The 17,553-nt window shown below is 37.9% G+C and overlaps 1 protein-coding gene across 2 annotated transcripts in view; it reads left to right on the top strand.

Annotated features, from left to right (window-relative positions):
* The first annotated feature begins 914 nt into the window (after positions 1 to 914).
* Positions 915 to 17,553, top strand: part of XIRP2 (xin actin binding repeat containing 2) — a 72,226-nt gene continuing 55,587 nt past the window's right edge. Inside the window, exon 1 of one of the 2 annotated variants that reach the window (XM_059704218.1) lies at positions 915 to 1,080. The gene's annotated coding sequence lies outside the window, so the exon portion shown is untranslated. Of the gene's footprint in view, positions 1,081 to 13,005; positions 13,163 to 17,553 lie in introns of those variants that run through there. The other variant, XM_059704219.1, reaches the window with a different exon arrangement.

The following is a 17,553-nucleotide window of genomic DNA, read 5'->3' as shown; positions in this document are numbered from 1 at the left end:
TTTCCTCTTTATTTGTATTTGTTGTGAGACCATTTGGAGGCACACTTAACACCAAACTAGGAAAGTAATAGAAGAGAGGAAAGATGGGGAAGCTGCCTGTTTTATATTTCTTTAGCATGAGTTAGATGTCGGTATGATGGAGCTAAATGGCAATTCCAAGTAAAACCCCTCTTTTCCTTCCAAGTCAGGTGGGCAGGGTGTGCTGAGTAAATAAAGTGGCAGCATCGCAGAAAGGACATTTAATATGACTCTCTCAGGAGCATGTGAGGTGACTCCTTCCCCTGCCTGCTCTTCCTCATGCCACCTGCTTTAAACAATGTTAATTAAATCGCAGGCCAAGTGTGTCCTCTTTTCTCTCTAGAGTTCCTTCTCACCCTTTCTTCCCTCACTTTTTAAACCAAAGAGCAATTCTTTGACTCAATAGACACTACAGTAGTGTTTTTGCTTTATATGGGAAGCCTCAAAATGTTTTCCATGCCTAAGAACATGCTGTAAATGAAAACTCTGTTTTGGGGAACCCAAATTCCACCAACTTCAACTGGAACTTTTTCTACATATTTTAATTTCATATTTTGACTCTTAGGAGATTGGAATTCTTAAGACAAATGCAAGCAATTCGAGTGCTTTAATCCTTCCCTTTCCTCATCAGTGCTAGTTATTTTGGGGCTTTGTTCGGAAGTTGAGAGTTGGCTTGATGGCCGAGGATGTGAAGAGAGTTTGATTGACGGCACATGTGTTAGAGCCATGCTTACATGCACACCGAGGACACTATGAGGCAGAGTTCCCTCCGAGACTCACTTCTGAAAAGAGTGGTTGACTCAGGCCCCACCTATACTCAGCTCAGTTCCTAAAAATAGGTGCCAACTTGCATCCTTTAGACACAGGGCGAAAATAAATTCAGCGTCCCATCTACTCCCCATCTACTTGCGTGTCAGACCCTTCAGTGGAGCAGGCCTCCACTCACCGATTCTTTCAGGGGACTGGGAAATTTGCTGTACAGGAAACAAGGGAGGAAACTAGTCTGTGAAGAACTGTATATATAATTTCCACGAACTTGGTGAAGTCTAAATATTACCAAAGGTATGTGTAATATAGCCAGATATGTGTCTCCTTCCAGGACTGTAAAATGTTCTTGCTGATTGCTTTAGATCAATGAAAATCATGGGTCCAGTTGTACTTGTCAAAAAAGGAAATATTCAGTTTGGGCTTTGTTTCTATGACAATATTTAGCATTACTCTGTATTATTGAATTTAGGTCTTCATGTGTTCATCTCTGCAAAATTAGCATATTTCATATTTAGCATTGAGGAACAATAAGCCAAACTTGATAAACAGTCATGAGTGAAACTTATACTTCAACTTGCAGCTAAAGGGGAAAACTGAAAAGAAGAGTTTCTCTTTTCTGAGCATAAATTGATAATATATGCAATGAATTTATTTAAAAATATAAACTGTATTTCTTAGAATTTGGTGAGGGAACAGAAGAGTTTTAAATATTTTCAACTGTTGCATCTGGCTCAGAGCAATGTATGAAAATTATTCCTTCACCAGCTGCGGTTCAGTTTGTACTTATTTCTCCAGCCACAGTCTCATCTCCTCTGGGAGTCTCCCTGGAGTAAGGATTAAAGAATCAGGTTCTTACATGTTTTGCGGAATTAAGAAAAGCACTGCCAGTTGGATCTGCCAGCCCTAATTATAGTAACTACAAACTTAAAGAGAGGAGGCTGAGATTTTACTTTAAAGGTATCATGACCTACATACTATTTCAAATGGATTTTTTCTGTCTCCGATTGCCGGTGAACACCTTAATTTGGTCTTGTGCTGTAAGTGTTTAGATGGTAGAGACTGAAGTGATTTGGGAGAGACACTATAACAGAATCTCTTAACACACCAACTAAAAGCAAGGACACTTTAAGATTACATAATCCAGGGTTTAAATTTAGCCAGCTGGTGCTGAACAAAAAGATATTTTATTTTTACCAGAGCTCTTTTTGGTCACTGATGAGCTGTACGTTGTTTGAATTATTTTAAAATTTTATGTTCAGGGTGCCAAACGACGAGTAAAATATTTACCTCTGCTACATTGAGAGCCATGAATTTTCACATGAAGGAGCACCTGTTTTGAGTTTTAAAAATATGACCATTGAGTGGAAAGAAATATTGGATGAGAAATGAGAAAGCCTTGCATCCTATCCTTAAATATTTCTCTACATGTCTGCTAATATACAGATATTTTACCTTCTTACTGTTAACATGTAAATGAACAACTAAAGGCATTTTTTAACGTCAGTCAGCACTGCAGATGTCTGCAAGATGGCGAAGTGCCAGCTGCTTGGGGAAAGTGTAGTTTGGAGTTTGGAGTAAAAGTTTCTGCTTTCATCCAGTGTTGGGCATCTTTAAGATACAGCTTCCCTCAACCACCTGGAAAATAAAAGCAGACATTTCTTAATGCTCATGGAGAGTTTTACTTCAGAAAGTGGTCATGTGAACATATCAGCATGGGTCTCATGTCTCCCGTGATTACAGAGGAAGAGAGGGTGGGTTGCCTTTCCTCTGATTTACTTTTGGGAAAAGGCCCAGAGAGTTTATGGATCATTTACTGATGTTTACCATCGAGAGCTGTCTGCTATTCAATAGTTCCAGCATTCTTCCTCTCACTTATACTTACCACAGTGGAAAGGCTTCAGCACATTAATAATCCTTTTACTCGTTTGGTAAAATATTAGTTATGATGCGGCAATTTGGGGTTGGACTCCCCTGGTAAACTTGGTACTGGAAACTGATATTTCCTCTCTTCTCTCTTTGTCTGTCTGTCTGTCGTTTGTCTGTGTGTGTGTGTCTCTCTCTCTCTCTGTGCCACACACACACACACACACATCTGAGCATTAAGAAACCATTTTGTAAGACCTGTTTGATAGCTGGGGGTCATGTCTAAATTCAGTGATTTATAGAGCAGGGCAGACAATAAATGACTGGCAGTGTAATTCCAGAATTTTTGATTGGACAGAATTTAATTGACATTACATTGTCCTTTTTATTTGCTTCCCACCTTCTTTTTTGAAAGCATTCAAATTACACTTTGAAATTTAATTAAATTGTAATTTGTTTTTCCTGCCTCTGAAACAAACACTTGCTCATTCAAATGACAGGTTCATCCCTTGCAGAATGGTGGGTAACTTAAGACTTTTCTGATTCAGAAATGACTCTGTTAGAGCTCTGATTTATTCCATATAGGTTCTTGGTCTTTATACAACTATGTGGTATGTCTGTTCTTTTTCCTGACATCACTTCTAATTCTCCAATTCTCTGACACTTACTAGGTGTACAATTCAACTCTCACACCAGCTCCCATGGTTAGAGCAGACCCCACAGATGCTCTCACTTCAGCCTCCAATTTAGAGTATAACTCAGGAGCAGCCAAATTTGGGGTGAGACGGGGGAAGCCCAGAGCTTCCATACCCTCTCTGAGCAATACATTCACCAACCTGGAAGTTCACCAAACCGTTTTGGATTTTTAATCAAGGTTTCATTACCTAGGATGGTTGACTAAATCATTGGTCTTTGGTGACCGGATTCAGTTGTTAGCCCTGTCCTCTTCTCAGAGGTAGGAAATGGGGTTGAATGTTTTAACCCTCTAATCATTTGATTGGTTTTTCTGGCCACAGGGGCTCATCCTGTAGCCATCTCTGTTGCTCAGCCTGCTCCCCCACAAGAGGCCAAGAGTCATTCATGAGCATCTCAGGACACTAGCACTTAGGAGATTTCAAGGGTTTTAGGAGCTCTGTGCCAGGAACAGGGGTAAATACCAAATATTTATTTATTCTTATACCACATATGTCCATAATGTCTCTTCTCCTTCTTTTAAATGCTACGTATAAACTCCGTAGTAAAAATTTCATACTATTCATTTTCCTAATCATTGGAATCCATCTCTTACAAATTTAACTTACCTGAGTATTTTTTCATTGATACAATATGTTCAGTAAAAGCACAGAGAACAATGACAATAGGCAATGGACAGAGCAAAGGTTTTGTTTTCTTAAAAAAGTTGAAAATCGGTGAATTTAATGCATCATTTATATCAGTTTTGACACAAGTGACAATGAGGCTATATTTGATGACACCTTGGGACTTTATGGGCCTAAATAATGTCTGTCAGTGAGCGGCACAATTAGAAATCCAAACTCCTGAAAGAGTAGCTGGGCTTCTCAAACTGTCACCAAGGCTAAAAGGAATGTATTGCATAGATAACCCAAAGAAACTCAGTGATGATTTGGTTCAACAATTTAATTTCTAGATAAGAAAACTGAGTCATGGAAACATTAAATAGTAGCTCATAATATTTAAGCAAAAAGAATTAGAAACCAACTCTGCTGACTTATATTTGAGTGGTATATGTTATTCGGCAAATCTTTGTACCATAACATCAACTCAACCTCACTTTACCCCCATGACGGGGTACATTTCAAAGTACACCTTGATAAAACCTGCTTGTTTTTCATTGGTAGCTTTTGTTGCTCTTTATTTTCCATTTCATGTTTTTCTTAAAATCAGGGTAAATTGTGGAAAAGGAGACCTGATCCACATATTCAGTTAAAACTTTTTAAAATGTTGGTTGGTTTATTTGTTAATTTTACTAAGTATTTAAGTTGCTCATCTTCTCTGTTAGATGAGCTCTTCTCCTAACCCCCAGTATGTGTTGGACACATTTTTCACTTTTCTTTTGGGCAAACTCTCAAGTAGATTTTTGTCTTTCACATTTTTTTCTAACTGTATGCATGATATACCTTGTTGCCTGGTGAACTGAATGCTTTAGATATGTTTGACTGTTCAAAAGTAAATAATTGCCAAATTGCTCCAGGCATACATGAGTTCAAATAAATACAATACTAAAAGAATTTATTTGGGGAAGTTACTCTGTTAGTCAAAGATTTAATAGCAAAAATATGAATATATCAGCATGTGTATTTTTAAATATGTTAACTTGGTAGTTACTAACACAAGAAAGCTGGGGAGGGGGGGTGCACATCACCATTAATTTTAAAAGCAAAACCCATCATTTTAAATGGCTATAAAACATGTTCTCAATGTTGATTTAAAGTTTAATAAACGCAGACTGAAGAAAAATAATGTTCAAATAACAATTATTCTTTTGTTTTGTAATTCATAGGAACTTAATATCATTGAAATAAAATATAGATAGACCTCATATTTGAAAGTAGCTGTCTTTTTCTAAAACAACATATATTAAATATTTATAAATAAAGTCACATTTCCCCATTGAAATGCATTATAACTTGGGAGATACTTTATCAATATCTCTGTTTTTGTTGATTATTTTGTTTTTTTAATGACCACTGTCCTTATAAGAACTCAGCTTCATTCTATCTAACCAGTAATCTTTTTTGTCAAATAATTAAAATGTATTTTTTAGTAAGTGCTTCAGGGAAACAGTGAAACATCTTTTTGTAAAGGTATAGATTACCTTTTTTAACTGGTCTGTTTTGTAAGTTAGAATTTTTGACTGTGGACACAAGGGTCATACTGTCAAGTCAGAATATTCTGGGGAAGGGACAAGAATAAAGAGTGTTTATTTGATGTTATTGAAGGGTTATCAGTCCCAGCTAGGAGCATTAGTTAACATTCACCATCTCTATGTCTGTGGAGCCCGAGCCATCCTCCTGAGTACTGGGTGAGGTGGAAAGCGGGTGTTGGCGAAGCAGGAGGTGAAGCCCTGTGGCAGTTTGCAGTTGGAACGCAGGCTAGAGCTGGGGTGCCAAAGGCAGAGCAGCTGATGCAATCAGCGGCTCGCTTCTGTCCGCAGTGCCACCCAGGTAATCAGAGTGGGAACAGAAACTCATTACAGTCTAACTTCTTCAGCAGAAAGTATGCGTGCCCCCTCAGTCCCCAAAGACTCAAAAGCATTTATTTTTAGGAATGTAACTATTAGTGCATGTCTGCTTCGGTTACTGACTCATTCTGGAATGGGAATAATTTCAGGATTCGTCATCCACCCGTCATCTGGAGCTGGACAACAGCCCCAGCTTTTACGCTGTCAAATATCAGAGAAATGAAAGTTGAAAAGAAGGCATGTGTTTGTGTTTAAGTTTCAATCTATTTTTCCTGAAAAAATCGAGTCCAGCTACTGTAATTGTCAACTCAAAACAATATTTATAGTTTTAATACCCCACCCTTTACACAGAAGCAATAAATGATCTCAGACTTCAGTTTTCCTCTTTTCATTTACTTCATGCAAACCAACTGGCCTCAGCTTCTTGACCATGTCATTATGTTATAGAACCATTTCTTTCCATTATGTTGCATTGTGCTTATGTGTATACATATATATGCATAGTATCTGTATATATGTATATGTACATATTCTTTCCTGTAAATTGTGGTTTACTTGTGTCTCCATATTATTCTCTACTTCATATTTTCAGTCACTTGGATATTCAAAGAAAGGTTAGTAGTCCTCAAACAACAACCAATAACCACAATATTATCTATAAATACAGCTCTTTTTACCCTTGTGTAACATTGTATAGAAAGCCTAACAGAATTTTGTGAACATTTGTATTGATAAAATGTCAAACTACATCTATATACACTACTGTTACTACTAATAATAATAATGATCAACATTTTCTACAGAATTATTCTCCTATGGATAGATATATAAAAGGAGTTCCAGGAGTTGATATATAAAATTTCATTATTGATGCCATCTTTATATTTCTTTATATTTTGATTAATCTGAATAATTCTTGAAATTAGAAAGATTTCACAAATGATGAGCTGCTCTTTCTCCCTTTCTCCCTCTCCCCCCCCCCATTTTTTTAAGTCTCATTTCTATTAAAGACTCTGTAATATACTTCTTAACCCCAGAACTATAACTATCCTTAAGATGTATGAAGTGGCCTCAGTTGACCAGAATCACAAAAACATCATCTCCTGGGGCCAGAATCAGTTCCAAATGAACCCCATGTAACACTTTGGTGCTGGAAGGTAAATCTAATTAGTTGAACATACATTTTGGAACCAGACTGGGTTTGAATTCTGTCTACAACATTTACATACTATTTGACCTTGGGCAAATTACTCAACATCACTGTGCTTATTTCCTCATCTGAAAATGAACATACTTATAGTATCCATTCTATAGAGTTGTTTTGAGTTTGAATACATTCATATTTGTAAAATGATGAAAACAATGGTGCCAGGTATATAGTAAGTGCTTTATAAGCATTTGCTGTTATTGTCATCATTATTATTATTTAACATTTGAGGCTAGAATAATATAATAACCATGATCTCTTTTCCAGAGAGCAAGAAAATAATATAAAGTACAAAGCTATCCCGGATAATATAAAGCTCCAAATTATTCTAGATGTTGAACATTCAAAATAACGGCACTAAAAATATTGTTTAAGAGAGAAGATCGTCTACCTGATTTAATAGGTTATTCTGTGTTGTTAAAGGATACCTCAAGTTCAAATTAAATTTCTGTCCTCTCTAGAGTTAGAAAGCTATTAAGTACCCTCTTTCTATTATAATCATTTCAACACTTGAAACTAATAACCTTCCTGTTATCCTAGTGATATCAACATCATATTACTTGAAGAAACTGAATTCTTCAACCCTCTCAACCCTAATGACTGTCTCCTTACTGATAGAGCTGCTCATAGCCACATATTGGACCTTGTCATTACTTTGACTTAGTTCTTGGACTCTCAAAAATGTTCTCTCAGAGCATAGTTTTCTTTCTGTTCAACTAAAACTGATCTTGACCTTCAGCATAATCTCCCCATTCTCAACACATCCTGCACATCAGCCCCTTTGCTTTATCTGCCTCCTCTCTCTGTATCTTGGATCCATTCACAATGTCTGAGCAAAGATGGAAGGAGAGCTCTCACTCAGAAGTGAGGCACTGAAAGATGGGGCTTTGGGTACCAGACTGTTTGTCAAGGGAATCTACATCAGCAAAAGTAAAGAATCCAATAGTTGAAGCGAAAGCAAAAGATCATGGGCCCGTGAAATGGTGCAGTGCATCAAGTTTGAGCTATGAAGCTCAGCTATGAGCAGGAAAATAAAACAAAGATCAGAAGTAAGGCGGACTTGGGACAAGACAGGATGAAGCCTGTGATGGACTAGGACATGTATTTCAAAACTAAGGCCAAGAACAATTTAGGAATGTTGAAGACCTGGTTTTAAGGGCTCCTGACCCCAGGATTCAGGGATAGGTCTAAAAGCTTAAAGGAACCAGGCTACACCTAATGCCACTCAGTCTGGGTTCATGGTCAGCTGCAACAGCTACAATAAAACTTCCATTGACCCCCTGTTTCATTTGTTCCCACATGCTTGAGCTAAATCCACCTCACCAAAAGCCAATTCAGGCCCTGGCCGGCCAGCTCAGTTGGTTAGGGCATCATCCCAATATGCCAAGGTTGTGGGTTTGATCCCTAGTCAAGGCACATACAAGAAGCAACCAATGGATGCATAAATATGTGGAACAACAAATTCATCTCTCTCTCTCTCTCTCTCTCTCTCTCTCTCTCTCTCTCTCTCATATAGAGATAGCAATAGAGATAGATAGATAGATAGATAGATAGATAGATAGATAGATAGATAGATATGCTAATACTCAACAATCTTTTTATTCACTTTTAATTGACTCCTTATCACATTTACCATTATTCCTGACAAGCTCAGATGTTCCCTATTCTAATATATGACTTACAATTTTCAGAGTGGAAACAAGTTTGTGGATAATGTTAAAGAATTAAAAGCCATGTTGAATTGTAAAAGTTTTGACAATATAAGGCTAGGGATTAAATAGTTACTTGAGATATATTTTGGGAGTAATATGGATGAAGCTAAGAGCTGATGGATTGTGTGTGGTAATACAAAAACAGAAGACTAGGGATGGAGCCCTTGAGACTTTACATGGTTGGGTGTTAGACATTGCATGTGTGTGCATGTGTGTTTCAAGAGACTGGTCATGACAGATGAGTGGTGTTTGTGTCTGCTCTAAGCCACATAGCAACTCCACACTCAAATTTGAGACTTTATAAAGAACAATGCAGAAAGTGCTTTAAAGCATCAGCACTTTCAATTTCTCCTGTTAAGATATTTCTGTAATAGCAAGTGTCAGGCTTGGTGAAGTTTATGACATTTTCCTCAGGCCCTGTACTGCTGGAGAATAGGACCTGGGGCTTTTTGCCGCACCTGTTTTCTGTGGTCGGCTTCCAACGCAAGAATGCACTGGGACACCATGAAAACCTACTGAGGTCTTCCTCCTAGATCTTGCAAATCAAGTAGGATACTACTTATAATTAAATGGTCCTCCATGGAAGAGTGTGTGTGCCTGTGAGTGTATGTGTGTGTGTGTGTGTGTGTGTTGGTGTTTAGATGTTATGCCTAGACTTGGCCCACTAAGCTAAAGAGGCTTTTCTTTTGGACTGAACTGTGATGGAGACATGAATGTACTTGGATTTTTTTTTTAGCTAACACTTTTCTAATTGTTTATTGCAGATATGTAGAAACAGGAGAATTTCTGGCAGAAGTTAAGTTTGGTGGAAAGCCCAAAGTTGACTGGTTTCACTTTCCAAGCAAGCATTTTTGTTCAGTTCTAATTTTCGCCTGCTCATGTGGTGTCCTGCTGAGCATTTTTGGTGATGAGCTGGATTCATTGTGGGAGACTCACAGGTTCACAGGAAAGAAATTTATTTCTTGCTCCCTCCTAGAAGATCTAATCCCAAATCCCACATAATTTCTCTGTATTGTTTAAATAACTTCTGTTGCAGAATTTGGAACTTATTTTCTACTCTTTAAAAAGAAGTAGGAGAGAGAAGGTAACAATATATGTCAGCAGGAACCATAAAAAGATGGGCATTGGGGTTTTGCAATTTTATTTCAAGACAAATTCATTCAATAAATGCTTAATGGGCATGTACTGTGTATAAGTCGTGATGTGAAATCTTAAATTCTTATGAAGTTGGCCATTTTAATCTCAACTGTCAGTGTGCTCCTTGGCAGGCCATCTAGGAATTTCAGTTCCAGGTAATAATGAAAATTTAATAGCCAGCTCTGCAAAGATGTTAGAAAGGCTCTCCCTCTTGTTAGAGAAAGTGCATACATATCATTCTTAGAAATGCTTTATGCAAATGTATTTTCCTACTCCCCACGTAAGAGCCTGTACACAGCATTTATGAACACTGTGTGGTGGCTAGCCTCCCATATTCACAATCTATGTGTTGCCATTTTGCAAACTGATGAAGCTAAGAGATTACTTGACTGAAATCATGGTAGAGTATGATTATGCAGGAAGACTTAAGAAATGAAAACTGCGGTTGAGTCCTTGCTAGTGGTTGATAACTTCTAGTTGTAGTTAAGTGTCCAAAATTTTAATGACAATCTTTAAAGACAAACGAGGAGATGCTTCACTTTGGGGTCCAAGTTCTCTTTCAGGTGAGTTGTCCTAATACAGTGGGAGGTCACACTTAGTTGGAGTGATTTCTCCATCTATCCAAAGTTTTTGGTACCTACAAGGAATAGTCTAAGAAAGTGATTCTATTTAAAATATATATATATATATTATTTCAGAGAGGAAGGGAGAATGAGAGATAGAAACATCAATGATAAGAGAGAATCATCAATTGGCTGCCTCCTGCATACTCCCTACCAGGGATCAAGCCCACAACCCGGGCATGTGCCCTGACCAGGAATCAAACCATGACCTCCTGGTTCATAGGTTGATGCTCAACCACTGAGCAACACCAGTCCAACAAAGTGATTCTATTTTAAAGCTGTGAAAGCATAGCTTCAAATGGAATTTACAAAGAAGCCCAATGTGTGTGTATATATATACAGGGTGGGGTAAAAGTAGGTTTACATTTGTTTGTATGGAAACTAATACAATGATTCATAAGTAATAATACAAGAATAAACTCTGTTTTGTGTACTCACAACTATAACCTAATTTTGCCCCATCCTGTGTATATATATTTTGTAATTGTTTTTTATGTTTCACCACCCCACTTCCCTCCTCTCACCTTCTACTATACTTGTGCTTAAATAAAATTGGTCTAGGACAACTGCAGTTTGCAAGTTTTCATTAAATTCTTTGTTGTTCACATATTTGCTATTTTAATGTGCTGGGAAAAGAGCAAGTTTCCATCTGAATAACATTTCAAGGATGATTTTTCCACTTCGCCCTTTAAAAGCAGGAGTGAGATAAGCAGCCTGAACTGAGTGTCTCCACTTAGGCTGCACTTACAGGATTAGGTTTTGAGTCTGAAGTAAAAGAAACAAGTGCCAATGCCAAATTTTTAAAAGATAAATAACTATAAATAAATTAAGGGATGATGAAACTGACTAACCATGTAGTCCATGTGTTTCTTAAGCAGAGGGGACGATTAAATTACTTCCACTCTTTGGACTGTTCCTGGTATCATTAAGAATCTGACATCATCTCTTTCTTTTGAAATTACAGGCTGCTTTTGGCTGCAAAAGGTATTTAGGGCATGTTAATGGTGATAGGGAGAATAAGCCAGGACCTGACCTGATTTGGAGTTTTGATCCTTTAAAATTATGATAGCTTTAATTTATAAACATTCTGTTCTAAATTTAAAAGACTCCGAAATGTATACAGCATTAGCATGTCCTTTACAATTATAGGGACAGAAATCAGAAAGCAGTTCTTAGAGTAAACATTTTAATAAGATGCCAATTACCTTTCATTTTAGAGCACTTTAGAAGAACCTATAGCTTTGGTTACAAAAAAAAAAAAAAAACAACAACAAAAAACAGTATATCTTCCGTGAATTCTTAACATTTTTGCTTAACTTAGCAGTTTCATATTTCTACCCAAGATTAAATGATTAAAGACCACAAAGTTTTGAAAGCATTCAGTTCTTTAGGTAGAATGTTTCTAAGTGCATCATGTTCTGAAAGTGACTTGACTCCCGGAGGAGTCAGTATTCACCAGGCAACATGTTGCATTATTTAAGCATTTTCACTTTACTCCTTGATTGCTTAGCTTTTCCAAATAATGTTCAGTAAAGAAAATATGTAGGATTACTGTGGTTTCCCTTCTTTGATCAAGTTTATCAGCCACTAATTTCAAAAGAAAAACATATCTCAGTATGCCGCTGCTTGAGGACTTAGGCAGAAAAGCATTTTAAACAAAGACTTAGTTAAGGTCATTGAAAACTGTAAATTCAGAGACTGAATTTCTCTAAGATAAAAGACAGATTCAATGAAGTACATTTTATTATTCAAAGGAAAAGAATGATTAGTAGAAGAAAAGCTGCCACAGTAACAATTGTCTACATCGGAGTCAGAATTTGATGACTTGGCTTTTCCCTTAATATCTGTCAGAATACATTTCAGATGCTAACCTTGGTAGAGAGGTAAAAGCTGGAAAGACGGTGAAGAATTGAGGAATCCCAAAAAAGAGACCTGAAAACCAGAATGCAACTAGTACACACTTATTTAAAGTAATAGTCAGTAAGTCGTTAACTTCCTTACCCCTGCCTACGTAAGGTGGGCATGCCAGGGAGATGTTTTACAAAGCCGCACATTATTAAAGCAAATTATTACATTACTGTTGTTTATTTTTGATCTGTTAATTGCCAAAGGCATACTTGGAACCAAACAAAACAATTCAGTAAACCTGAACCAGCTTCCTATGCAGTTTCACAAAGCTGGTGAGAGATAGAAATGCATCATTTTAGGGAAAGACAGATTCGGAGCTAGTATGCATGAGTCATCTCCATCTATCAACAAATTGCTCTGACCCCAGAATGAAATCACTTTCTGTGTTTCCGAGGCCCTGATGGCTTTAGAGGAGCTCGTGGATGTTTTAACCCGTCTGTTCCTGCCAGGCCTTTCAGAGGCATGACCGTTTGCTGCCAATCACAGACTGCATTTGAGGACTTTCTGGCTGAAGGAATGAGCACATTTGCTTGCCATTTCTCCAGTTCCAGCCTAGAAAAACAGAAAGAGGATAATATTACCTCACAAATGCACTTCCCACAAATCACTGAGCCACATGCGAAGGAGGATTTGGAGAGGTGGCAATCACAGGGAAGGTTGGGAAAAAAGGAAACACAGAAATGAAGCAGTAGGAGTAAAAAAGGAATATGGTAGGAAATAATAGGTGAGAAAAAAAGTTATATCGAAGAGGTAGCAACTCAGGGAGAGGAGGAATCAGGTAAAATGATATAAAATTTGGGGGTTTTCTAGAACAGAGACTTTAGGAAGAAAGGAATGACAATTTAAACAGAATATTCAAATTAAATTGAACGTATACCTATATTCAAACTAATCAAATATAAAAACACCTCTTAATTTCAGGGTGTTCCTCATAATGTACTTTTTTAATGTTTTATTAAATTTATTGAAGTGACATTGCTTAATGAGATTGTATAAGATTCACGTGTACAGTATTATAATACATCATCTGTATATTGCATTGTGTGCTCATCACCCCAAGTTTACTTTCTTTCCGTCATCATATATTTGATTTCCTTTACCTTCTTCTACCTCCCCCAACCTTATTCCCCTCTGGTAACTACCATCCTGTTGTCTGTATCAATGAGTTTTTTTTGTTTGTTTTTTCTTTTGTTCATTTGTGGCTCTCAGTTTTATATCCCATATGAGTGCAATCATATAAATTTTGTCTTTTTCAGTCTGACCTATTTTCCTCAGCATGATATTCTCAAGATCCATCCATGTTGTTGCAAATGGCAGTATTTCATCTTTCCTTATGACTGAGTAGTATTCCATTATGTATATGCACCACATCCTCACAGTGTGGTTTTGTACAGCAACAGTGGAATGGATCAAAAATTTTGAGTCCAAGACCCTTCTCTTTGCCTCCCGTAGGCAGCTACAAGGCCAGCAGACCTGGGGAGTGGCCGCCTCATCACCACCTGGCTGGTCCAGGCCAGGATTCACTGTGCCAAACTCACTGCTCAGAGGCCCCATAGGGAAATGGAAAATGTGAATAACTTTGAGTGATGGTTTCATGATTTAACTTAAAATATATAGTGTAGGAGAAAATGTCAGGAACTGCTTGGGGGACAGAAGAGCAGATCTGCACCTAATGCATGATACATTAGGATGATTTTTAATGAATTTTATATTTTCAAAGCATTTCCATGTTGCTACAGTGTCCAAAACACAGACAAACCAACTCTTTGAATGTCATATACATTGAGTTAGTAATTTCTTCTCTTTTATATATTTTCTCCATCCTGGTGGCTGTATGAGTAGGACTATGCCATTTTCTTTGCCCCATTCTCAGTGTGTAATTATCTATTCTTTTATGATTCATTGTGTTCTCCTTGTTCCAGAGAACATGGTATATACTTGACTTATAAAGAGGGATGGAACGTCCTTACAAAAGGCTTTAGATCCAGACGGACCTGAGTCATGTCCTATCCTTGCTACTTAGTAACTTTGAGTTTTGGAAAATTCTTGGACCTTTTCTACTTCTCAGACTTTTATCATCTCAGATTACCCGGATGATAATACCTACAGTATATAATAACCTAAGTGAGCATTTATTATTTCCTATGTGCAAGGTGCTATGTAAAATTCTTTATTTTTGTGAGTTCTCCTTCAGTCCTCACAGGCAATCATAGGTTCTCTTATCATTCTCATTATACAGGATAAGAAGGAGGCTTATAGAAGCTTCTGTGTCCAGATGTGATGGTTAATCTCCCTGCGGGTCTGCCTCCTCCAGGATAAAGTGCCCAAAACAGAACCTAGTGTAAAGCAGGTTTACAAAATTAGTTTCTTTCTGGCCAGTGTTGGAGGAGCTTACATGTTGGTGGAAGGTGGTGAGAGAATTTGGGAAGGCAGAGGGACTCAGAGATATACTAAAAAGTATCAACACTAATAAAAGAGAAAAATGGTAATTGGCATACGAGCTACCCTTTTCATTGGCTAATCAGGGCTATATGCAAATTAACTGCCAACTAAGATTGGCAGTTAACTGCCAACAAGATGGCAGTTAATTTGCATATGTAGGCACAATGCAGGGAGGCGAAAGGGAAAGCAGGAAGAAGCCCCCTGCCACTGACAGTGATTGGAAACCCAGGGGGAAGCTAAGAGCTGGGGGGCAGGGCAAAGGCGGCCCTGGGGCCGCCTTTGCCCTGCCCCCGAGCCATGATCGGAGAATCAGGTGCCTTTTCCGCCCTGGCCAGTGATAGCAGGAAGTAGGGATGGAGCCAGCGATGGGAGCTGGACACGGTCGAAGCTGGCAGTCCCAGGAGCTAGGGGTCCCTTGCCTGGGCCTAAAGCGAAGCCCACGATCGTGGGGCTGCTGCCACTGCAGGTCCCCGCTGCCCGGGCCAGACGCCTAGGCCAGAGGTGTCAGGCCTGGGCAAGGGGCCGATCCTGCGATTGGAGGGTGATGGGAGTCAATGCCTGAGGGCTCCCAGTATGTGAGAGGGGGCAGGCTGGGCTGAGGGACACTTCCCCACACACACACACACACCCAGTGCACGAATTTCGTGCACCGGGCCCCTAGTCCTATATAATAAAGAGCTAATATGCTAATTAGAACTGACTGTGGAATGACCTTCCAGAACGACCTTCTGGAATGACCTTCCGGAATGACCAGTGGGCAGGGCCGTGGGGCCGCAGGGCCATGAGGCAGCCACACCGTGAGGCAGCCGGGGCTGCGAGGGACAAGCCCCTTGCATGAATTTCGTTCATCGGGCCTCTAGTTAAATAATACAAATGGAAGTATAATTTTTTTTAAATTGGAAAAGCATAGCCAAGGGAGCTACTCACTGGCTGGATTAAGTGGGAACAATCTGAAAAGAAATTGACTCACTATGAAGCTACATGTAAGTGACTTTTCAACCCATTGAATCTGATTGGGCTTTATCCATTTTAATCTGATTTCACCTCTATATAAATAAATGTGGTTTTGGGGGCAGGGAGAGGGAATATGAGCCACCAAGTCCTTCAAGATTCCTCTCTTGATGAGAGCTCCATTTTGGTGATTCTTCAGACAAGCCAACTTCCTTAGCAGGGCCAGCCACCTGTAAACCTGTTCTATTCAGAAGTCCGCTTGGTGAAATGATGCAACACGTGTACTTTTGTTTTTAGAGATAAGGCCAGTCAATGTTCCTTAGAATACCATATTTATTGAAGATCTCTCTGGCGTTTTTCTTTTCTTCTCTTTTCAAGTAGAGTAGAATGGAATATAATGGTGATTAATTAATACTCCTGAGCGCTCTGCTTGGCCAATAGTAGATGGACAGTAGATGTTTATTGAATGTATGACTAAAGCCTTTAGAAGACAGATTATCAAGTACCCTCATTGTATACCTGGAATGCAAATTTAAACAATAGAACACTGATGGAAGCATGACACCATCTCCCATGCCCTAGGGCAGAACAGATCAATAGAAAATGAGAGCACTGGTCCTAGTTTTGCATTTTCTGTCCTTTATAGTGAAGTTCATCCCCATCCCTGTCATTTGTATTATGGCCTAACTCTGCTTCAAGTTTGATCTCCACAGTGACCAAAAAAATATAACTACAAATTTTGCTTTGATTTCTAATTCAAAACTTAAGTTGCTAAGGACAAAAAAAAAAGGAGCCACTTCGAGCCATAAAAATTCAGCCTATTAGTTTCCCTTTGATTTGTCCTTGATATTTGAAATAAATAATATCTAGAAAGAATCTGTGTATAGATGTCCATGAAGCAGAAAAGATACCTTTACAATTTACTTTATAATAAAATGTTATATTTTAATGAAAATATACTTACATAAAGTGACTATGAAGAGTTGAAGAGTCTTATATTCAGAAATTCCTGAACTCAATTCCAGGCTTAGCCACTTACTATATGAGTTTTTTCTTTGGAATGTTACTTTCCTCTTCAGTAAAATGGAAATACCACTACCTATCAGTAGGTTGTTATAAGAATTAGTGGGATAATACATGTAAAATGATTAACACATAATTGACATTCATTAACAGACAGTTATCATTATTATAATGCACTCTAAGTCTGATTGTACTAGGGAAATATCCAACAAGAGACTTATGCTGTAAAAATATGCGTCACCTACAAGCATTTAATGGTTCTAATTTATTTGACCATTTCAAAGAAATAGAAGTCATTTTTTTTCAATTATTGATTTCTTTAACTGGCCAATTCTTTAAACTGAACAATTAATTTTAAAATATTTAATAGTAATATGATTAAATTTTCAAATGCCTAAACTAGCAATGTTAACGTACTAATGATTACATAATTTCTGACTAAATTATGTCCATTTACATAACAAGGCTTATTACAGTTAGAAATGGCATTTCTGTTACTCAGATTGATTAGAACCATGGACATTTAAATTGCGTTTTATTAATAGGTAGGTGGACATTTCTTCTTTGGGACATGAAGAATAACTTCAAAGATGTTTCCATCACTGAGCAATTTGCATGTATAAATCGGTGAGATTTGAGGGAGCTGGAACTAAAATATGCCTTAAAAAGAATTTACTGTACAGTGATTTCTGACTTGGA

This window comes from Myotis daubentonii, chromosome 7 (assembly GCF_963259705.1).
Source record: "Myotis daubentonii chromosome 7, mMyoDau2.1, whole genome shotgun sequence".
NCBI lineage: Eukaryota > Metazoa > Chordata > Mammalia > Chiroptera > Vespertilionidae > Myotis > Myotis daubentonii.
Note: the sequence above shows the minus strand (reverse complement) of the source record. Positions and strands in the feature narration are given on the sequence as shown.